Source organism: Pteropus alecto, unplaced genomic scaffold, assembly GCF_000325575.1.
Source record: "Pteropus alecto unplaced genomic scaffold, ASM32557v1 scaffold436, whole genome shotgun sequence".
Taxonomy (NCBI): domain Eukaryota; kingdom Metazoa; phylum Chordata; class Mammalia; order Chiroptera; family Pteropodidae; genus Pteropus; species Pteropus alecto.
Window position 1 is genome coordinate 98,513 of NW_006438879.1, and position 24,901 is coordinate 123,413.

The 24,901-nt window shown below is 37.0% G+C and overlaps 2 pseudogenes; one reads left to right on the forward strand and one right to left on the reverse strand.

Moving 5' to 3' along the window:
- LOC102881214 overlaps positions 1–24,901 on the forward strand; it is an 84,914-nt pseudogene that overhangs the window by 15,677 nt on the left and 44,336 nt on the right.
- LOC112483098 lies at positions 709–827 on the reverse strand (annotated as a pseudogene).

The following is a 24,901-nucleotide window of genomic DNA, read 5'->3' on the forward strand; positions in this document are numbered from 1 at the left end:
AGTTTAGGTTTCTCCACTTGCCATGGTCGGTGATATTCTCCTGATTCCTTTAGTTCAGATTCTTTCTTCTAGTATTTATATCCCTGATTCTCTGATGCTGATGCTCCAATTGTATCATCATAATAGTCTTCCATTTGACCCTCTCTAGTCAATGTCATCATTTTCTCATCTTGGCACTCGAGTAGAATAGTTTTGCTTATTATATAAGTAACAGTCACCGAATCACTGTATGACTTATTAACTTCTTTTAAAATATTTATTTTAACTCATCTTTCTACTTGCAGATTTAGTTGTATACTTATATCTAATTTTTCCACCAGTTATCATGCTTGCCTTAGCTGTTGTTTTTCTAAACAGTTCTTCACTCATAGAATCAATCAGTTTACACATTTTTCTCTTGGCAGAGCACGTTGATTTTATGAACAATACATTTTCCTTGAGATCTGCTTCATGAACATTCTGGAATTTTCTTATATGAAGTTTAATTTTTATTCAATCTACAGGGATTGAATATATTGCTGGTAACATATGACCACTTTATTTTTCAGCTATTTTGTAGCAACACAGTTATTAATTGTACTGATACAAGAGCTTTTGGATTGTATTTGATATTTATTTATTTTTATTTTTTAGGGGAGGCAACTCTTGTTTGACCTCACATATTTCAAGGCCCTGGTCAGCTAACAATCTCTTTTTTTTTACTTTTCACACCTACAACACCTGGTCTGCCTAGGTGGTCTCCCATCCAAGTACTAACCAGGCCTGACCCTGCTTAGCTTCCAAGATCAGCCAGGATCAGGGTTGTTCAGGGGAGCATGGCCATAGACAAAGAACTTTTGAATTTTAAAGATATGGTTGATTTTATTATTAAATCTGCTTTCTAAACAAAGAGAAGGCTATGACAGGAGATTTAGAAGTATTTATTGACCATTGTCCTAACAAGCCAGCTGAGCTTCTAGGTTTGGGCTTTCCAATTTTATGAGTACATTCTATATTGGAGAAAACAAAGTTTGTTTCTGAATCACTTTAAAATTCTCTAACAAGTCTTAGGTGTGACCTAATATTATTATTCGATTGTATGGTTGGTCTTCAGTGATTGTAAAATAAATGATATTCCATCGAATAATTTTTAGAAGACAAATAGTAATATCTGTAGAACCAAGGGTCAAATGGAGCAATTTTTATCAGGAGTCACAAGTTTGGCATTCAGTGATAACTTTTATAAGAACCACACAGTGTTTCTTGACTTCTGTACCTGAACTCTGATGAGGGATGTGCTGTCATATATAGTGACAATCTGGGGTTCAGGTAGGCTGCATCAGCAACTAGAACAATTTCTCTGAAGCATGCAATGCTGTTTTGTATATAATTTTACCCACAGTGGAACTTCTTCATAGCTAGAATCAATTCTCACCCATGACTGCCATTTTTTCAGCTATGATTACGTAATAGTCTAAATATTTGTTGTCATTTCAACAGCCTCCACAGCATCTTCAATTGGAATATTTTCCAACTCAAGGAACCACTTTTTTGAACATCCATACGAATGACTTATCCATTAAAGTGTATCATGAGATGGCAGTAATTCAATCACAGTTTCCGATTTCAGATCTAACTCTCATTCTCTTGCTGTTTCCACCATCTGTAGTCATTACCTCTACTGAAGTCTTGAATCTTCAAAGTTATTTGTGAGTTTTGAAATTAACTTCTTCCCCACCCCGTTTTTGTTGTTATCAGACTTCCTCTCATGAATCATGAATGTTCAAATGGCTTCTAGAATACGGGATCCTTTCTAGAATGTTTTCATTCTTGTTTTGCAGAGATCGTCAGAAAAATCACTATGATATATCAAGCATCATGAAATGTTCTTCTTAAATAATAAGACTTGAAACTCAAAATCACTCCCTGATTTAGAACAGGTGTCATGCTAGCAGGCATAAAAACCATATTAAGCTCAACATCCACCTCCATCAGAGCTCTTAGGTGAAAAGGCACAATGTGGATGAGCAGAAATATTTAATAAGATTAATTTTCCTGAGCTGGACTCAAAATTAGTTTTAAAATACTCAGTAAACAGATGTGCTATCATGAGAATGGCAGTTCCTTTTATAGAACACAGGCAGAGTAGACTTAGCATAATTCTTAAGGCCCTGAGATTTTCACAACGGAAGATGAGCACTGGCTTCAGCTCAAAGTCATTGTCCATTTCTGTGCTAAACAAGAGAGTCAGCCTCTCTTTGGAAGCTTTGAAGCCGAGCATTGGTTTTGCTTCTCTAGCAGTGAAAGTCCTACATGGAATCTTCTCCAAATCAGACTGTTTTGTCTGTACTGAAAGCCGGTTGTTTAGTGTAGCCTCCTTCATTAGTCTTCTTAGCTAGATTCTCTGGGTAACTTCTGCAGCATCTATGTCAGCCCTTGCTGCTTCATCTTGTACTTTATATTACAGAGTCGGCTTCTTTCCTTAGACCTCATGAACCAACCTCAACTGGCTTTAATCTTCTCCCCTGAAGCTTTCTCATTCTTAAGACTTTACAGAATTGGAGCGACTTTGAGCCTTGCTCTGTAAGCTTGGACTTAACAGCATGTTGTGGCTGGTTTGGTCTATGAGTCAGACACTGAATGTCTTCCATATCAGCAGTATGGCTGTTTCACTCTCTTGTCATCCCTGCATTCACTGAAGTAGTGCTCTTAATTTTCTTCAAAATCTTTTCCTTTGCATTCACAACTTAAAATAATGTGTTGGCTATACTTGTGGATGACCATGGTAAATTATGGATGTCCCTATTAAATGCCTCCAAAGAACTAAGTAAACAGACATAAAACATAAACTAATGAGCAAATGAGAGAGAAAGATTAGAATGAAATCATAATTGTCCACCAAAATTCTTAAAGTATAGAAATCACAAAGTAAGAAACAAATCATTTACAGGTGAAGAGACATACATTTTTTAAATTCAGACAGCAATGACTTTCCACCTCAACTGAAGCCGAGTATGGCAAGCAGGAAACACTAAACTCCACACTCTTGCTTTAGAGCAATGATTAAGCTATCAAAAACTGCCAGTATTAAACTCTCAAAACTCAAATGGTACGGTGATTTGGTGAGTGTTACCGAATCATAGTTGTAACAAAGTAAGCAAAACTATTTTACTCAAGGGCCTAGAAGAGAAAATGAAGACATTGCCTGGAGAAGGTCAAATGGAAGACTATTATGACAAAACAAATGCAGCATAAGCATCAGAGGATCAGAGATATAAATGCTACTTCCTTCTCTGCCCTGTCCCAGTTATTGGACATCTTAAAGACCTCTGGTATCAAGGTCCCTGTATTAAAATAAATTGAATTTGCTTACCTATTATATCTGGAGTCACCAAGGGTCCCTCAGTAGTAATGACCACATTACTGGGCTGGGGTAGCGAGGATGGCCCTGGGCCTCTTCAGTCACACAGTTCCGAGACCTGGGCTATTAGGGTGCTGGCTGGCCACCCTCCTCTCTGAGAGTATGGACAGACAGTCAATTCTCCAATGCCAAGGATTAGTTATGGTTTCTTTGCATGTGTGGCAGGTGCTCAGGCTTGGGGGCTTTTCAGTACAGTCCTTTGCTCAGCATCCTACTTTCTTGCAACTGAAGCAGGAACTCAATGTCTCCTTATTCCCCGGTCTCTTAAAGGACACTTGTTGGGTATCAAGGGCCTGGCCAATTGTGACAGACATATCCTGGCTTATTGTTTTCTTTATTCTGTCCTCTTTTTCACTCTTCAAGATTTTGAGTGTTATAGACCAAGAAGGCCACATATAGTAATTAATTTTGATTAGTCTGTGGCCCCACCCCATTTCTAGCTTTTGAAGCTTGTGTTTGATATCAAGGGCCAAATGGCTAATAAAATGCTGGCCTAGCAAAGCTAACTCTGCCCCGGAAGTGGGATCTACATTAATATACCTCCTAAAGGATTCTTTCAGCCAATTAAAAAAAAGCTAGCCAGGTTCTCCTCTTTTTCTTGAGTGATAGTTCTAAGCTTTTCATTGTTCTCATAGTTCTCATAGTTCATGGCTTTTATATTCTTTGTTCTTTTCCAGAGTTGGCTGGGCCACAAGTACCTTACTCTGTCCCTGCCTATTTGCACAGAACTAGGCCCACGGGGGCACTACAGTAACGATTTGCAACTATGAGTCTATGTATAGAAACTAGTTTGAATTTCTAGAGGGCCCTGTCACTATCTGGTACACAGTTCTAACAGTAGAACTGAATTTCTAGAGGGCCCTGTCACTACCTGGTACACAGTTCTAACAGTAGAGCATGTTCAGTTATGAGGCCTACCTGGTGTTCCTGAATACCCCTATGCTGTTTGTAGCTGTCCATTGCTGGTCCAGATTGTTCCTTTGCTGTCCTGAGTGCTTCCAGTGGTCTTAATGGAGTCCTGGTCATATTTAGTTCCCCTAAGTGTTTCTGAGTGCCTCTCTGTGGTTCTGAGCACTTTTTGGTCCTAATAGTGTTGTAATGGTTCCGAGTGTATCCTAGTAGTCCTGAGCATGGTGGTGTGTGACCCTCTGACTGTGCAGAATACTCTTTATTGTTCTTGAGCATACCCTGTTAATACTGATTATTTTTCAATGTACCTGAGTGATCTTTGTTGTTCTTGAGTGTGTCTTGGTTGTCAGAAGCTAATCCTGAGCTTTATCTGTGGACCTGGGTGCCCTCCTGGTGTTTTTAAATGACTCCTGGTCATCCTGATAGCATCTTGGAAGTAGCGCGAACCTTTTGGTGGTGCTAGCTTTGAGTGGAAGTTCTGTGGGCTGGAAGCAGTTTTTTGAAATCCCTGGTGATTATGAAACCCCATTGGTAGTACTTCCCACCCTCTGAGGTTATGGATTGCTCTTTATGGCCCCGAGCATTGACTAGCTGTCCTGAGAGATCTCTGTTCATCATTATAGGATCCTGATTTTTCAGAAAGCCACCTGGTGAATTTTAGTATCATCCGGTGATACTGATAGTACATTAGTTGTCTTGAGTTACACTGGTATTCCTGAGAGCCTCCTGGTGAATTTTGGTGTCCCTTGTCAGTTCAGAGTACTTCCTATTGGTCCTGGTTGTGACTTTGGTGTTCCTTAGGTCTTCTTTATGTTCCTGAGTGCTTTGTCTCTCCTAAGAGTATCATGATGTTTCTGAGTGTTCTCTGGTAGTTCTAAAGGCTCCAGTTGTGCTGAATGCTTCTCAATTATCCAAAATGAACTCTAGTGTTCTTCAGCACACCCTGGTTGTGCTTAGAGTGTTCTGATCATTGTGAGTGCTTCCTGTAGGTTCCAAGTATGCCTTTGTATTTCTGAGTATCCCTGGTGATATCCAATGCTCTTTGGCTTTCCTGAATGTCTCCTGCTCATCCTTAGTGCTCCTTGCTGGTCCTGTCTGCCCCTGTTGGTCTTGAGTGCATTGGTTGCCCTGGGTGGTCCTTTTTTGGTACTTTATATCCATGCTTGTCCTGAGAAAACCTTGGAGGTCCTGAGCAGCTCAAGCCTTCTTTCTGTCAGGAAGGTGTGTGTCTGTGCTCACAGTGCCCTTCATTGTTTTGCACAGTGATATATAGCAATGTTCCCAACTCTGAAGCTAGTCATTTTCAGATATAGTATGTTCTTTCATTTTCTCCAGAGAGGATGAATTTGTATAGTATGTGCTACCTCATCAGTATTAATAGAGCCTGTCCTGGAGCCTGGTGGACTTGGCTTATGTTGTAGGCACCAAGGGTGAATCTAGAGACTGCACAAGAGAATCTCTGAGACCCCCATCCCTGGACATGTGTACCATGTTCCACCAGACATGTGCAAGGCTATACCTATCACCGGATGTCTGAAAACACAGAGATGTTCTGGTCAGGAAAGAGTCACTTATTCTCTGACTTTCTCCATCACACACCTTCATGTGCTCAGTATCTCTTATTAGAAAACAAGAGACAAATTATTTCTTAAAACAAGGAAACCAGCTGAGCCCAAACTCCATGTTGCATCATCTGTATTCAGTCCAGATCATGAAATGCACTTGGGAAACCCTGAGCTGCAGTTCCTGTCTCACAGCTTACAGGGTCAGCTTTAGGCTGGTGTCCACTAGCAGAGGTTCCCTATTTGCAAGTCCTCCAACTATAGATGGAGTTCTGGGGCTGGGCACCTACAGAGAGGGCAGAGCCCCAGAGCAGTTATGAGAGTCCTGGGGCAGTTTGGTGGTCATGAGAACACTAGAAAAGTATGATTTTTATTAGACATGCTGAGTTTAAAGCTTAGCATCCATCCTCTTTTTTGATTTTTATGTATTACAGAATCATAGGAAGTAGCCATCATTTTTACCTCCATTTCATGAGAGAACAATAGCTAACAGAACCATAGAGAGTTGTTGTAGTGTCAAGAGCACATGTGTGGTAAGAGTGAACTCATTTGTCTGTCCCTGTGCTCCTCCCCCCTGGCTCTCACTGTTCCCTAAGCCAACATCAGGCAGAGGTGGACATGCCCAGTGAGGTGCAGGTCCCCTTTCTGTGATGAGCACATGTGTGATTTGCTCCCTTCTAGTGCTTACTGGGAAAATTTTCAGAGAACCAGGATCACATATGTATTTCAGGTGTCTAACCCATCTGTGATGTCATGTCAGTATCTGTTTCTCTTAATTTTGTTTCTCTTCTGTTGCATACATTTTTGTTTCTACCATTTTTATGGTGGTATAGCTATGTTAGTTACAGTCAATGTCAGTATAATAAACTACACATAATAAAAATTTACATTGGATGAGTACTGATATGTGTTCACCTGTCAAACATCACCAAAAGCAAATGGTGAACAAATTCATCACCTCAGTGTTTCTTAAGTTCTTCTGCAATTCCTCCCACCACTTTATCATGCATCCCATGCTGAACCCAGAAAGCTCCTGTGTTCGTATTGTTTCCTCACATTAATTTTTATCTTTTAGAATTTATACTAATGAAATTACATAATATGTACGAATAGTTGTTTGTCCTCTCAGCAGCATGATTGTAAATGTATATTATGGTGTGACTCTGGCTTGCATAGATTTAGTACTGAGTCTTATTCCTATGTGTGCATACACCACAATGTTTCTACTAACCTGCTGATGAGTGTTTGAATTATCCTCAGTTTCTAGCTACTACAAAGAGAGCCACTACTCAGCTTGTAGATGTAAAGAGCTGTGGAAATGTACTCAGTCTTACAACATTCCGAGAAACAATAACAAGAAAGCTGGACTAACTGCAAATCAATAAATTCCTTTTTGCATATCAGATAATCAAAGTCATAGAAAGCTGCTAACCTAAAGTCTAGATATTCATATCCTTGCAGTAGAAAATGGGATGAAGCATCAGCCTGCTTCTATGGCAGATGTTACAGACCTAGAAAGATCAGAAGTTTAATTAGAAATATTTAATTATTTCAAAAAGTCATTGTGCTAAGGTTAGAGTGTAAATTTGCCAAAGTTATATCCTATAACTGACCGAGGAGGATGCCTACACTCTTGCTGGTTTCTTCAGGTTTGGGGAGAGTCCCCACCCATTCCCACCCATCTAGGTGGCAGTCTCTCAGAGAAAATCAGCATCCAGTGTCTACATGTGTCCATACCCCCCTTTTTTGAGCCCACTACCACATAAATATGACAATATGCTGCAAAAGTCAGATAAAGGAATCTGTACACTGGTGGAAAACCACTGCATGTGGGGGACAGTCTGCTAAGATGACTGTCTATCATGGGACAGGAGGAGAGATGGGAACAACTGAAAGGACACAACGCAGACCCAGGACACATCCCTGGCTAAGAACAAGGCTCAGTCAAAGGTCAGATAGAGACACTCTTCCAGCCCCACCACCACATCAACAACCATAACATGAACACAAGGGTGATGCAGCTGTAAGAGCAAAAGCAAATGGATGCTTTGTAAGGAGAACAGAATGTACAAACCCCACACCAAGGAAGAAACAAACAAGGAATCAGAGGGGAAATGGAATTCTCTGAAGTTGTTAAAAGAAACCAACTTCAACACTGGTCCCCATGGCAACAAAAGCCTGCAGAAAGATCTCACTGGATTCACAGAGGCATTCACAGTGAAGGGCCAGCAGGAGGTAGCAAGAGATCATGTCCTCTCAAAGTTAATTAATTAATTGTGACTGTGACATAATGACACATAACTCAATCAAACATAATAGTACACCTTTAGCTACTGTCCATCAATCCCTCCCATTGATGTCTGAAAGCAAGAGAAATAATTAGGAACACAAACATGGGAGCCATAATGAACATATTTTCAAAGTGACACTCAAAAAACTTATCATGGTGGCAAAAGAGGTAAACATTGTGTTTCTCTTCTATCATAAATACATTAAAACTACAACTAAACTATAGAAAAATCATTATGGAGAACTGCCTGAAGTCTAGCTATAAACAGATATCCTATAACTAGGGGTATATAGAAGAAGGTATTTTGAGAGTGGTAGGCAGGGTGGAGATGCAGAACTGATTTGTTGCACACCCACATGTGCCAATATTAGTCCCACCTAAGCTGCTTCCAGTGGCTTCTCCAGAAAATTGGCCTGTCTTGGTTCATGATGTATACTTTCCTAAAATCTCTCAAAAAGCACCAATGTTAAATAGGCAGCATCTGTCTATGGCATATCCTATACCTCTTGCTAAGAAGTCCCAAGCATGGAAGTAGTTGGCCTTGGTTTGCAGCTTATTAGCTCAGTGTCCATCTCTATCAGAGCTCTTTGGTAACAAGGTGTATTTTGGATGAGCAGAAATATTTAATGAAATTATTTTTCCTTAACAGGTTTCAAAACTATGTTTTAAATACTCAGTAAACCACATTGCTATTTATATAGCACAGGCAGAGTAGACAGTGTAATTCTTAAGGCTCTAGGATAATCAGAATGGAAAATGAGCACTGGCTTCCACTTAAAACCATCATCAGTATTTTGCCTAACAAGAGAGTCAGCTTGTCCTAGGAAGGTTTGAAGCCAGGCATTGTCTTTAGCTGTGAATGTCCTACATGACATCTTCTCCAAATAGGACTGTTTTGTCTGCATTGAAAACCATTTTTTTGGGTGTAGTCACCTTTGGTAGTCATCTTAGCTAAATTCCCTGGATAACTGCAGCATCTGTGTCACCCCTTGCTGCTTCACCTTATATTTTATATTACGGAAGTAGCTTCTCTCCTTAGATCTCATAAACCAACCTCAGCTGGCTTCAAACTTCTCTTCTCAAGCTTCCTCATATCTAAGCATTCACAGAATTGGTGCGACTCCAGCCTTCCTTTAGCTTAAGGGCATTTTGTGGCTGTGTTGGTTTTCTACGCAGATCACTAAAACTTCCTCCATGTCAGTATTAAGGCTGTTTCACTTTCTTGTCATCCCTACCTTCACTAGAGTATCTCTTTTAATATTTTCAAGAACTTTTTCTTTGCATTCACAACTGATTCCCTTTGTGTAAGATATATAGAATAAGTACCTCCAAAGAGAGAGAGAAAAATCAGATTATTGGTTGCAAGAAGCTGAACACAAGAAGGAAAACAGACACAAGTGCTCAATGTGTAAAGCATTTATATTCAGGCAATGAAAAAGTTTTGAAACATAATACTTAATGACACTGAATTGTAAACTTTCAAATGGTGAGTTTTTAGTTATCAGTGCTTCACTCCAACAAAAATTTACTTAAATTTATGTTGGGATGTGCGACTATAAGTTTCTTAAAGTGAGGTCTTTAAGTTTCTTCCACATCCTTTATGATATGTAAGCATTTAAATAGACACATTAAAGCAAATTACATACCATAAGTGTACCTAAATGAAATTATTGGTTTATCTAGTAACACCTTCATTTCTTCATCAGTGAATTCTTTGTTACATGCAGAATTCTCAATCTATTTACTTGCTAAAAGATAAAAAAGAATTTGCTAAGTGCTGCTCTATTTTCAAAGGCACGAAATGGGTAGAATCCTTTTCCTCAATTAAGTACATACCTGAGAATTAGGGGTATTGACTGTCAGAAACAAACAATCAATCAAAACATAAATGAGTTTCATGGTCAGATACATAGAATGTTAAATAAGGTCACACCTAACACTTGTTACATAATATCAAAGTGATTTAGAAACAACTTTTTTCCTCCAAAATTGTGTATATTCATAAAATTGGAAACCCTGAATACCCAGTTAGCTGAGTTTGTTAATAAATGTATCTAAAGCTCTTTTCATAGACTTCTCTTTGTTTAGTAAAGAGATTTTAAAAATAAAATCGATATTTTTAAAATCCAAAAGTTCTTATATCAGTAGGATTAATAACTGTTTTGCTATAAATTTGCTGAAAAATAAAGTGATCAGATGTTAGTTTGACTATATAGCAGCTTAAATCCCCATAGATTTAATAAAGAATTGAACTTTGTATAAGAAAATCCCAGAATGTTAATTAAGCAGACCTAAAGGAAAAAATGTATTGCTCATAAAGACAACATAGTCTGCCAATAAAGCCCAGAGAAATATGTGTAAATTGACTGATTCTCTCTGAGAGGAAGTGTTTAGTAAAAAAACAGCTAAGGCAAACATGATAACTTGTGGAAAAATTAGATATATGTATATAACGAAATCTTCAAGTAGGAAAGTGAGTTAACTTAAAATAAGAAACATTTTACAAGGAAAAGTTACTATGAGGTACAGTGATTCAGTGACTGTTACACTTGTAATAAAATAAGCAAAACTATTTTATTCAAGGGCTGAGATGAGAAAATGATGACAAGATGACTAAATGGAAGACTATTATGATGAAACAAAAGGAGCATCAGCGTGTTATACTCAGAGATATGAATATTAGAAGAAAGTATCTGAAACAGAGGAAGCTGAAGAATGCCACCAAACATGGCAAGCAAGAAATCCTAAAACTTTATACTCTTGCATTAGAGCAATGATTAAGCTGTCAAAAACTGTCAGTATTAATTTCTCAGAATTCCAGAATCAAGGACTTGTAAAACCAGGATGATCCTTAATAAACAAAGAAGCTTTAAAATTAAGATAAGAAGGAATCTTGGAACTTTTACTCCTTGGCTAGATATCATTTTCAACAGCTTCAATAGTCTAAAACCAGTGAAAGGGAAAGGATTCATAACATACAATGGATCTTCACACATATTACAAACTTTTAGAATATATGAAATGAAAGGCAAAAGCAGAACACATATAAAGGGCTGTGGAAAACTTCAAATCCAACAGAACTGCTCTTCAAAAGTGAAGAGGAATTAGACAAACGTTGAGCAAGTTTTCACTAGGAGGAGATTTTATACGAGCAATACTTAAGAGAATCTTTAGAGCTGAAACTTAAAAGAAGACTATAATATAATTTTTAAAAGCACTGGTAAGTGAATCGACATGGATAAAGGCCATTTTATTATTTTTAGTTTGCAATTACATTTTATCATGTAGACTGTAAAAGAGAAATATCTTAAACAATAAATGGACGTGTATATTAATGGACATGTGTAAAAGTGTAATATGTAAAATAAGAATGGAATTGTATAGGAGCAGATTTTTTTTTCAAACTAGTTTTTCAAACTATGTTTCTGTAAATATAAAATGTTATTTGAAACCTCCTATTTAACCACAAACAAAATAATTCAAAAATATACCAAAAACGAAATGAAATGGGAAGGGTACCTACAAGATACCCTAAAAATGAAGTCATTCACAATGAAAAATAGCAATTAAGAAACTAATGAACAATAAACCAACAGAGATACACAAACAGAAATAATGAAATGGCAGAAGTCACTTTTTAATAGTCACTATGGAAAAATGGGGTCAAGGTAATGGAGTAGGTAAAAATTGTGCTGCAAATCCTCCTAGGACTGCATTAAAATTAGAACTAAAAAAATTAAAACAAATAAACAAAAAAATCAGACTGGTGAACAGTCTGAAGACTAGCCAATAGGAACTTCAAAAACTATGATTGTATAAAAAAGGAGAAACAGTGAGACTGGTAGGAGGGGTAACAATATGAAAGGAGCTGTCTCCACACCCATGTGTGGTGGTTAAGCACAGGGCAGAATGTCTCAGCTGTGGAGGGTTGCCTTTGATGAGCAAGGCACCCCTGCTCTACCCTGGGACCACCAGGCCAGGGGTCCAGTGCTAGGATGAGAAATCTCCACAACCTTTGGCTGTGAAGGCCAGCAGAGATTCTGTCTGTCAAGATGAGAGAGAGGGATACTGGAATACCACACACTTTCTTAAGGTGCCCCTCCACTAACTTTCTCACTCCTGGGAACTCATTCTGAAGTCTGGCAAAGAAATAGCAGCTTGGTAGGTGCCAGAGACATACAGGAAAACACTGAGTTTTGTGGCTTCAGTGTGAGTGCTCAAGGAACAGCTGACATCTTTCCTATGTTGAGCCTTCCCCCAGTGGCAAATCGAATCTTCATTAAATACCACTTGCCACTCCCACTGGTAACGCCCAGAAACCCCAACCCACCCAACTTGCATACTACCCAAAGTTTTTTCATTCTCTGGGACTGAACTGGCAGCCAACGAGTTGGCAGCTTGCCTTGGGTACCCTAGACAGTTTGCTGAGCTTCCAGGCCCAGTGCTGGTGGCAGCATGTTTTGAATCATGGTGTGATCTCTCCTATGCACCCCCAGATCCATCTCAGGCAGGGACCAACTTCAGATTGCTTTGTGGCTCCCAACAAGAGACAAATTATTTCTGGCAGTCATAGACAGTGGCTGATGTTGATCTCCACAGAAACTCCTCCCCCAAATCTCCAGTACCAAAATGCCTGGTGGCCAAGTTCAAATCACAGCAGAACACCACCAAGTTGGCTACACAAGGGGCAAATCCAAAGGGTGATCTCAGCAGGCACCAATTACCATTGTGGCAACTACTGCTTTATGGAGCCAGCCACCACATAACAGCTTATACATTGTGGGTGTGGCCAGTACCCACAACCATTCAGTCTGAAGGTCATTCCTTCTCATTGATGTGACAATAGCAACCATGCCTCAACTAAAACAAGAAGGCAAAATGACCCAAACAAAGAACACAGCTGAACAGCTAGGCTCAAGTGACCAGAGAGCCTATGTCACTAGGCCACACAGGACACATACTATATAAGGTAACTCTACTAAGACCTGTAGCTTTAATAGCTCATATGATACACAGAAACAACACAGGGAGGCAGCCAAAATAAGGAGTCAGAGAAACGTGGCCCAAATAAAAAAGCAGGAGAAAATGTCAGGAAAAAAAAATGAAGACAAGTAACCTAACGGATACAGAGTTCAAATTACTGGCTATAATGCTGTTCGTTGAAATTAATGAGAACTTCAAGACACAGATGCATTAAAAAAAAAACTAAGAAACCATTAAATAGAACCACTCAGCAGTAAAGAATACAACATTCAAATTAAAAATACACCAGAAAAATATCAACAGCCTATTAGATAAAGCAGAGAATTGAACCAGTGATGTAGAAGAAAAGGTAGCAGAAAACACTCAATCAGAAGAGCAACAAGAGAAAAAGGATCCAAAACATAAGGAGAGTTTAAGAGGCCTCTGGGAAAATGTCAAACATACCAATATCTGATCACAGGGGGCCAACAAGAAGATGAGAGAGAGCAAGGACTTGACAACCTGTTCAAAGAAACAATGACTGAAAATTTTTTTAACCTGTGAAGGAAATATCATAGAAATGCAGGAAGTGCAGAGAAACAAGATGAACCCAGTGTGGCCCATATCATGACACATCATAACTGAAATGCAAAAGGTTAAAGACAAAGAGAGAATCCTAAAAGCTATAAGAGAAATGCAGTTAGTTACCTACAAGGGAGCCTCCATAACTGTCAGCTGATATTTCTCAACAGAAAAGTTTAGACCAGAGGGATTGGCATAAAATATTCAAAGTCTTTAAAAGCAAGGATCTAGAACTGAGACTAATTTACCCAGCTCTATTATAATAGTTTCTTCAGTGTAAAACTGAAGAAGAGATAAAAAGATTACTGAAACAAACAAAGCCAAAAGAATGTATCATCACTGAACCAGTACTACAAGAAATGTTAAAGCATCTTTCATAAAAAGAAAGAGGAGAAAAACATATAAGTGGATAATATAATGGCAATATGTTTGTCCCTCACAATAATAACTTTAAATGTAAGTGTAATAAATGCTTCAATCAAAAGGCTTGGAGTAGCTTAATGAGTCAGAAAACAAGACCTGTGTATGCACAGTCTGCAAGAGACTTATTTCAGGTGAAAAGACAGACAAAGCCAGAAAGTCACAGGATGGACAAAGATATGTCTTGTAAATGAAAATAAAAGAAAAGCTGGGGTTTCAATAATGATATTAGACAAAATAGACTTTAAATCAAAGGCTATAAGAAGAGACAAGGAAGGCCATTGCGTAAGAATAAAAGGATCAGTCCAACATGAAAACATAACCTTAGTAATTGTTTATGCACCCAACACAGGTGCACCTAAAAATATAAGCAAATGTTGACAGCCATACAGAGTGAGATAGACAGTAATATAGTCATTGTTGGAGACTTTAGCACCTTTTTGACACCGATGGACAGATGTCGTTGGAAGAATATCAACATGGAAACAGCTGGCTTAAATTTCACATTAGGCTTCATGGGTTTTATTTGTATTTGTAGGGCATTTCACTCTAATGCGGCAGAAATTCTTTTCATGTGCACGAAAAGCTCCTCAGGATAGACCATGTATTAGACCTCTAGTCAAGTCTCTATTAATTTAAGAAGACTAAAATAAAATCAGATGTCTTATTCAACCACAATGGTAGGAAACCAAAAATCAAGTACAAAAAATGAAAATCACACAAACACTTGGATCCTGATAACATGCTACTGAATAATGAATGGGTTAATGTTGAGAGTAGGGCATTAATGAAAATATACAATAAGATAAATGAAAATGAAAGTTTGATGAATGCAAATTCGTGGTACACAGCAAAAGCACTTCTAACAGGAATATTAATAGCAATATAATGCTATGAACATAGGTGGTGAATATTTTCCTGAGCTAAGAAACAAGAGATAGCTCAAGTAAACAATTTAACTTTCCACTTAAAAATAAACTAGAAAGAGAACATCAAAAAAGCCTAAAGAGAAGAGGAAGAAGAAACTAATGAAGATCAGAGTGGACATAAACAAAATAGAAATTAAAAAATGAAAAGCAAATCAATAAAATGGAGAGCTTGTTTTTGAAAAAATAGAAGAGATCAATACACTTTTCACCATACTCACCAAGAAAAAAGCCACAAACCCAATAAAGAGAATCAAAATAAAAAGGCTATATCACAGAGATAGAAAAATGAGTTTAAAAAATACTATGAACACTACATACCAAGAAACTAGACAATTTAGAGAAATGGTTTAATTCCTAGAAATGTATTATCTTAAAAAATAAACCTAGAGGGAAAAAAATATATGGAGACCAATTACTACAAAAAAAATAATAAAATAAACTAGTAATCAAAAAACTTCTCCTTATCTACAAAGATATGTGTACTCCTATGTTCATAGTAACAGTAGTTATAGTGGCCAAGACATGGAAACATTCCAAGTACTGTTTAATAGATGATTAAGTGAAAGATGATGTAGCGCATATATACAATGGAATATTACACAGCCATAAGAAAAGGTAAAATACTGCCATTTGTGACAACATTAATGGATCTGAAATTATCATGCTATGCGAGATAAGTTTTAGGAAAAGCAGAAAACCATATTTCATTTATGTATGGGACATAAAAGTGAAAGAAACAAATGAACAAGGCAAACAGACACTCATGGACACTGACAAAAGTTTAGTGGTCTCTAGAGGGAAGCAGGGCAAGAGGAAATAGGGTTAAAGGAGATCAAATCTATGGTGACAGAAGGAGATTTGACTTTGGGATGGACATGCGGTGATGTATTATTGAATTGTACACTTGAAACCTAAGTAATTAATTAACCAATGGCACGTGAGTAAAATTATTCAAAAATAAAATGAAAAGGCAAAAAAAAGATAAATTAAATGAAAAGACATTTGAGTCTTGCTAAAGGCAGAACCAGGCCTTATCTTTATGATTTTTTTCCTAATGATTATTAATTTTCTATTCTATTTACTTCTAATTTCTATTACTTTATGCTTCTGTTCACATTGGGTTTTGTCTGTTCCTCTTTTTTTAAGTTTCTTTTTCCATGTAAATTAAATTATTTATATGAGTTTATTCCTGCTTTTTGACGTAGGCAAATTTGTTTTCACTTTCATTTGTCTCAAGGTAGTCGTTGATTTCTTATTGAATTTTCACTTTGATTCATTTATTTAGATGGATGTAGTTTAATCTCCACATATTTGTGGCGTTATTTTTTTTCTTTTTCTTTTTTTTCTATAGTTGATTTCTAGTTTCATAACATTGTGGTCAGAACATATGCTTGATATGATTTCAATCTTCTTGAATTGATAGAGGCTTGTACTTAGTATTTACCTACCCTGGAAAATGGTCTATGTGCATTTGAGAAAAATGTGTCTCCTGTAGAATTCTGTAGATATCTATCTAGGTATGTTGACATAAAGTGCTATTTAATAGTGTTATTTCCTTAATGATTTTATATGTGAACGACCTTTCTATTGACATAAGTGGAGCATTAAAGCCACCAACAATTGGTTCCACATCTTTGCTGGTAACCCATTACTCCCTTGGAGTGTATTATGACCTTCTCACATTGGCTGCATTCTCACATTCAGATTCCACAGGGCTGCAGCCTTCTCTGGCATAGCCAATCATCTAACAAGAACTTTCAGTAAATCTTACTTTTCTTTAAAAATGTCCCCTACTGTTATAGTATTACTGTTAAATTCTGCCTTTATGTTCATTAACTTGGAGGCATGTTTTATTAACTTTGGTGCTCCTGTGTTGCGTCCATAGATATTTACAGTTTTTCATATCTTTTTCTGGGATCAATTCTTTTAAAGTTATGAAATGTTCTTCTTTCTCTCATTTTCCATCTTTGTTTTGTGGTGACTTTTTTTTTTTTTTTGATATGAGAATTCGTACCCCAGATTTTATTTAATTTCTTTTTGCCTGGAATATCTTTTTCCATCTTTTTACTATTCGTTTGTGTGTGTGTGTTGATTTTCATTGAGTTTCTTTTGGCAACACACTGACGGGTCACTTTTCAAATACATTCATTTTGCCATCCTATGTCTTTTGATTGGACTATTGATCTCATTTACCTTTAGGATAAATATTGATAAGTCATTTAGTTAATTGTTTCATATGGGTTTTGTTGTCATTTGGTTTCCTTTCTCTGTTTCCTTTTGACTTGTGATTTTTTTTTAATATTTGGATCATGTGTTTATCTTTTTGTGTATTTTTGCATGGTTTTGGTTCACGGTTACCATGAGGTTCACACATTTATATCCATTGCAGTCTATTTTAGGCTGATAGGCATTTAAGTTCAATCATACTAAGTTTTAAAAGCAATACCTTTTACTCCCTTCCCCTCTTTATGTTTTGATAACATGTTTTAGATGTTTTTGTTCTGTGAGTCTTATAATTGATTCTATTAGTTGTAATTAAGTTTGTGACTATGTCTAATTAGTCAATTAACTGTGATAATTGTATATCTGTATTTACCAGAAATTTTTTTTTCTTTTCTGTATTTTTTAAAAATTTCTGCTTTTTTGGCCTTTTCTGCACAAGGAAGGTTATAGGTGACAGTTCAGTAAGTTCACATATAAACAAGTGGAGCATCCTAGAGTTTGATAAATGCCTGGCTATTCTCTTCTGGATAATCACAGAAAGAGCCACCTGGAAATTATCCACATACAGACCAACTTAGCATGAAGTTTGTCGTTAGCTGGCCCACTGCCATTATCAAACTTACAGTTCTTTTCTTTCTCTCAACCTCTGGCTGGTGTAAGTTAATTTGGAGCGTCTCAGATTTTTGGGGACATTTCTTCTTTTTCATGAAGATCTTGCAATTAAAGCACTGTTGTTAAAAATCTGCATGATTTTAATGATGCTCAAATCGCCTTTCCATGCTCCGATGGCTTTTTACTAGCTTTATTCAACGTTGCTAGTGAAGTCCTATGTCTAGCAGATTAAGTCACACGGAAGAGGCACGTATAAAGATTATGTCACGTGATAATATATCTTTGGCCAATTTGGGGCAACAAGAGTTTTAAGATGGCCATCAGTCAACTATTGATGTTTTTTAATATTTTTGAAGAATAGTTTCTTCTAGAAAGTTCTAGGTGGATACTTCAGTCTGTAAAGTAAACATAATGTTAGCTGAAGCTTTGTTCATGAACTTGCATAATTGAAGATGACACATATGACATCAAAAAACTAATAGAATTACTAAATCAATTTGTGTTAATTTTGTCCAAACAATAAACATCCCTGTTGCTGCCCAACTAAAATGATCAGTAAAGAGAATAAATCCATAGTCAAGTGGTTTCCTTTCTGATACTTTCTAAATGAATGTCTACTTCATGAGACACAAATGTTTATACATAGAAAATCAGATGTATTAAGTACTGTGCATACACCCCCTTGTCCTGCTAATGGATGGCCTGCAGCAATTCAGTTATCTCTTAAGACTTTGGTTTAAGCATCAACAGCTCTTTGATGTACTGCAATGGAGGTGACCACTTCACTAGCAAAGTCATCAAAGGTAATGGAGAGATTCCTAATTACCTGTTCATGTGGGTTAGACAAACACAATAGCTAATAATTGGTAGTTTGAGTCTTACTGAAAGTAAAATATGGAATGGAACTGAAATTAGAATCAGGTGTATGAGTAAGTCACTATGACTATGGTTGGTATGGGGCTTAGGGTGGCACACTCAACATCTTGTTAGAAGGTTAGCACTTGCAATCACCTGTGAAGTTCTGATGAAGAAATTAGCTGCTCATGCCAGAGTAAAGCTAACCATCACAAGCAGTTGATACACATAAATCACCTTTATAATAACGATGATGACTTCAAATAAGCAATCAAAACACAAGGGAGTTGACAGGCTTGGAACAATAGTGAATCTAGAATTATCAGAAATCCTAAGAATGAGATTTCTATGACAAGTATAAAATAAACATAAGAATTATGCTTAATAAAGGTCAATATTTAAAGTTTATACTTGCCTGGTCCAGACTCTTGAGTGGAAGCAGATTTTTTAAAAGCTGTCAGTATCTTCCTCTCATGGTCAGACACATTTGATGCCAGAGGTTGGTGGGCTGCGATTAGCCTTTTTCAAGTAGAAAACACACGTCCAAGATTTGATTACTTTGAGCTTGGCTGCAGAGAAATTCACACAGAAACAAGAACAGGAAAAGGACCCTTCGAAGAGAGATTTGTCCTGGATTCACGTTTCTCACTAAAAAAAAGTCTAATCACCTAAATGGATTGAGAAGATGCATTTCAGTATGGTGATATGGGATGCTGAGTGGAGAGTTATATTGTACAAAGTTCACCTGCTACCTCATTGATACTGCATGTAATAATGAGGTGAGTAAAATTTCCACTGCATGGATACTTAAGTGGTTAAGAATGTCCTTGCAATGTCTTCATAGTCTAACTGTTCACTGTAATATTCAAAAGCAAAAATATCCTTTCTGCTTTTTTGTACATACTCTCCATGAAATGTCATGTAGAAAAAGACAATAGGGAAGTCATAGTTTAGATAACCGAGAGCTAGCAGACTTTGCGAAGTTCAGGATAAATCCTTTTTTCATTGACTCTTTAAAAATACATTGGTCAATTGATGGACACTTGGGTTGCACCCATATCTTGTCTATTATAAGTAATGTGGCAATAAACATAGTGCATATATAGTTTTTTGAATGAGTGTTTTGGATTTCTCCAAACAAATAATTAGTGGTAACATTTCAGGGTCACTAAGTAGTTCTACTTTAAAGAAAGTTATTTTAACTAGTGTTGGCATTACACATTATATTAGCTTCAGGCGTACAGCATAGTGATTAGATATTTATATAATTTTGAAGTAATCCCCCAATGAATCTAGCACTCACCTGGCACAATATCCAGTTATTACAAATTATTAGCCTTATTCCCAAAGCTGTATTTAATGTCCCCATGCCTACTTTGTAACTGACAACTTGCACTTAATGTCATCATCTTTTTCACTCAGCTCCCAAATAGGCCTCCCATCTGGCAGCCATCGGTTTGTTCTCTGGATCTGGGAGTCTTTCATCATTTTGTTTGTCCAGAATCTACAGGCAATTTTTCTTTTTAAATTTTGAAGAATGTTCAAATTGTTTTTCACAGAGGCTACACCAATTTGTAACCCCACCAACAGTGCACAAGGGTTTCGTTTCTCTGTATCTTCCCCAATGCTTGTTTGTTGTTGGTTTATCGATGATGGCCATTCTGACAGGTGAGAAGTGATATCTCCTTGTGTTTCAATTTGTATGTCCCTGATGATTAGAGATGTCGAGCATCTTTTGATATGTCTGTTGGCTCTCTGTATGTCCTCCTGAGAAAATTGCCTATTCAGAGCCTCTGCCGATTTTTTAATCAAAATTATTTTATGTTAAATTGTGAGTTTCTAATATACTTTGAACATTAATCTATGATTGGATATATCATTTACAAATATTTTCTCCCACACAGTAGGATGCCGTTTTCTTTTGTTGATGGTTTTCTTTGCTGTGCACAATTTTTTTAGTTTGATGTAGCACCATTTGTTTATTTTCTTTTTGTTTTCCTAGCCTGAAAATGTATCTAAGAAATTAAAATGACCAAGAATGATGTATAAGAATTTACCACATATGTTTTCTTTTTGGAGATTTTCAATTTGTGTCTTACATATGTCCTTAATCTGTTTTGAGTTTATTCTTATATATCGTATATGAAAAAGATATAAAAAAAGGATTTGTCCAGTTTTTCCAATTCCAGTTATTAAAGAAAGTATCTTTATTGAATATTTGAATATTTTTGCAGATTACATGGCGACATAGGCGTTAGTTAATTTTATTCTGTTCCATTGATTGATGTGTCTGTTTTTATGTTAGCAGCATGCTATTTTGATTATTATAGCCTAATAGCATATATCAGGTATTATAGTGCCTCCAACTTTATTCTTCTTTCTCAAATCTGCTGTAGCTACTTGGGTTCTTTTGTGTTCGTATAAACTTTAGACTTCTTTGTTCTAATACTGGGAAAATGACATTGGTATCTTGATAGGAATTGCACTGAATTTATAAATCGCTTTGTGTAGTATAGATGATTATATGGTGCCGAATGTACCTATTCATGAGTATAGTGTATGTTTCAGCTGTCCATTTTTTGGGAGCTTCCCTGATTTTCTCTAGCTGCTTTTAAGATTATCTCTTTCTCTTTTAACTTTGGCATTTTAGGTAAGATCTACCTGGATATGGACATCTTTGAGTTAGAGATGCTGTGCTTTCTGGGCTTATATAATGATGATGATGATGATTTTGCCAGGTCAGGGAAGGATCCAGTCATTCTTTGCTCAAAGAAGCTTTTGACTTCTTACTCTCCTTTTCCTTAATCTTTTACCCCTATTATACAAATATTGTGATGCTTGATGTTGTTTCAAAGGCCTCTTAAACTATCCTCATATTTAAATGATTGTTTTTCTTATTTCTGTTCTGATTGGTGTTTTCTGCTGCTTACTTTAAAATTTCTTTTTCATTTTCTCTGCCATTGACTGCTGTTAGTGTATTTTCTTTTACTATTCCCTTATTTTTGACTGTTTCTTTTTACTTTATTTTACCTTTTTTTTTGTTTGCTCTTTGTTTTATTCTCACTGAGTTTATTTATTGTTCTATTCTTCTTCTAAGCTCATTGAGTATTCTTATGTGCATTTTGTACTCTGCATCTGGTAGGTTGCTTATTGCATTTGTTTAGGATATTTTGTAAAGATATATTTTTTTTATTTTTTAAAAATTTGGGACATGTTCATTTTTCTCCTCATTTCATTGCTTCTCTGTATTTGTTTCTTCATATGAGGTAGACCTATCACCTTTCCAGCTTTGGTAGAATGTCCTTATGCAGTAGGTGTGCTCTAGGGCCCACTGGTGTAGTCTCCCTGATCACCTGACCCAAGTGTTTCAGAGTGTCCTTTGAGAGAATAGTGTATCCTTGTAGTTTATCCTTGTCTGTTGTTGGCTCCTCAGGTTAAGCAACTCTAAGTATTTTCTGTATAAAGCTGCTGTACGAGGGCTGACTTTTTCTTTGTCTTCATCTTAGTAGAGCTTTGGTGCCTGCTTGTGGAGTTAACCAGGTGATACTCTGATGTGTTAAGTTGGCCACCAGTTGTGTTTGTTCAGGGGCCTTTGAGAGGGACTTTGTTATAGAAAGTTTAGTCTCCGCCTCTCCTCATCCTAGGACAACCTAGTAGGAACTATGAATTTGCCCCAGGTTATACAGCTCCCTATGATGAGCCCAGTGTCATGTGGGAAAGGACAAGCTGCAAAATAGACCACATTTCACCAATAACAGGCTCAGCAAGTGTTACAGGGCACCCCGAGTCCCGCCAGAATGCCCTGGACCTGTGGACCTTTGAAAGTCATAAATGACTTCTGCAGCACAGACTTATGCTTGCTTCCCAGAGAGAAGAGCAAGTGCCAAAAAATCAAGAATTTTCTGGATCAGGATTTCAGGGAGTGATGAGATGGGTGTAAACTGAGTTCACCAGATTAATACAGATTCCGATTGGGTGTGTACCTATATGCAGATTGGTTCAATAGAAAAATATGGCAGCTGCCTACTACTAAATGAGAAATGGACTTTTAGCCAAGGCCAATGGTGGCTGTCCCTGTAGTCTTTATCCTGAAGCCACATGACATAGTCTCTCTGTAAATGTCACTGGCAACTTCTAAGTTTCTGTCTCTTTGCTGGAGCTTCAGGTGAGACTGAGTCTGTGTATAGGGCATTTAAGGAGACAGCTTGGTTTCCAGCAGCCTCTCAGCTCACCCAGACAGGTGCAATCTTTACTGATTTTCACAGCCAGATGTGGTGAGTCCTCTTTCCGGCACTGCTGGCTGTGACTGAGGAGCCCAGTAGGAATTTGGGGTGCTTTGCTTCTCCAGGGGGAACTTCACAGCTTGGATATCTTTTTTGATATTTGTGATCCATACATGGTTGTTGGAGCAGTCCTGCTCTGCATCTCTGCTCCTCCTACCAGTTTCCATGAGGCTGCTTTGTTCTATCCTTAGTAATGCACCTTCTGTTCAGCATGTCTCCAGTTTCTTCCCAAAGGCGGTTTTTCTGTAATTTATTTATAATTTTAATGTGGTCTTGCGAGGAAGCAAGCACAGAGTTTATGTAGTCTACCATTTGATTGGCACCTCATAGTGGTTTGTTTGGTTTGATATTAGGATTAATATTAGGGTTAGGTTTATGGTTCCATTTAGCTTTACATTAGGATTAGCATTAAAATTATGGTTATGGTTAGGATTAGGCTGGAAATTAGGTTTATTGTTAGGTTGAGGGTTAGGGTTGGAATTTAGAATTTAAACTTAGAATTAGGGTTAGATTTAGGCTTAAGTTATGGCTATTAGAGACAGGTTTAGCGTTACAGGTAGGTTTAGGATTGAGTTAAGAGAGTTAAGTGTTAATGTTAGCTTTTGTTTAGGATTGCATTTAGAATTAGCTAAATTTTAATGGATAGGATGTAAGTATAGGTAACAATGACGGTTAGGTTTAGGGTTGAGATTAAAGTACGGATTGAGTTTAGCATGTGGATTGTGGTGTTAGAGTTAGGATCAGAGTTTGTTTGAGGTTAGGTTTAGTTTAGATTTACGATTATGGTTTTAGTTTAGATTTACGATCTGTTTCAGATTTACGATCTGTTTTAGTTTAGATTTACGATTATGGTTTTAGTGATGGTTAGTATTAAGATTAGGTTTAATGTTCAACTGGGTTGGTGTTGCATTTTGGGTTGCAAGTAATGTTAAGGTTAGGGTTCTTGTTTGATTCGGGGTTATGAATTGTGTCAGGGTTTGGGTTAACGATAGAGTTATGGATTAGGTTAGCATTATTATTTGGTAGACATTAGGATTAGTTTCTGGGTTAGGTTCATTGTTGAGTTAGGGTTTAGGATTGGTTTAATATTAGGTTTATGGTTAGGATGAAGGTTAGGGTCAGTAAATGGTTAGGTAAGATAATGTTCAGGTGACGGTTATATTATGAGTTATGGTTATGGTAATTTTTAGGTTAAAGTTTAGGTTTAGTGTTAAAGTTAGTTTGCTGTTGAGTTTTAATTTAGTGTTAGGGGTATGGTGAGGTGCAGAATTAGCTTAGACATAAAGGTTAGGTTTAACTTGGGATTCGATCTGGTGTTAGGTTTGTAATAAAGATTAAGGTTAGTGTAAAGGTTGGGTTAGGTTTTGAGCTAGGCCAGAAATGAAGCTTATTGTTAGAAGTAATATTAGGGTTAGTGTTATGGTGAGACTGATGTTTATCTTTAGAGTTAGTGTTAAGGTTAGGATAAGCTTGAGTTTAACTCGAGTTAAGGTTAGATTTCTGAGTTAGATCAGAGTTAATGTTATGGATGACTTTATATTTAGGGTTACCGTCATCTTTGGTGTTAGGGTTTGGGTTAAGTTAGGGTTATGGCTAAAGTTGGTGTTAGGTAAAGACCTTGACATATGGTGAGGTTTAGGGTTAGGCTTAAGTAGAAGGTTAGGTGATGCATTACAATTTGGGTTATGGTTGGTTTTAGGGTTGGGGTGAAGGTTAGGATTTCTTTTATATTTTGTGTTGGCTTAAGTATATGGTTAGTGTGATTTTTCAGTTCAGGCTTTGTGTGTTACTTATCATTTGTGTTAGGATTCATTTTAAGGTAAGGACTTTGGTTATATTTAGAGTTATTGTTAGGTTTAGAGTTAGGTCACCTT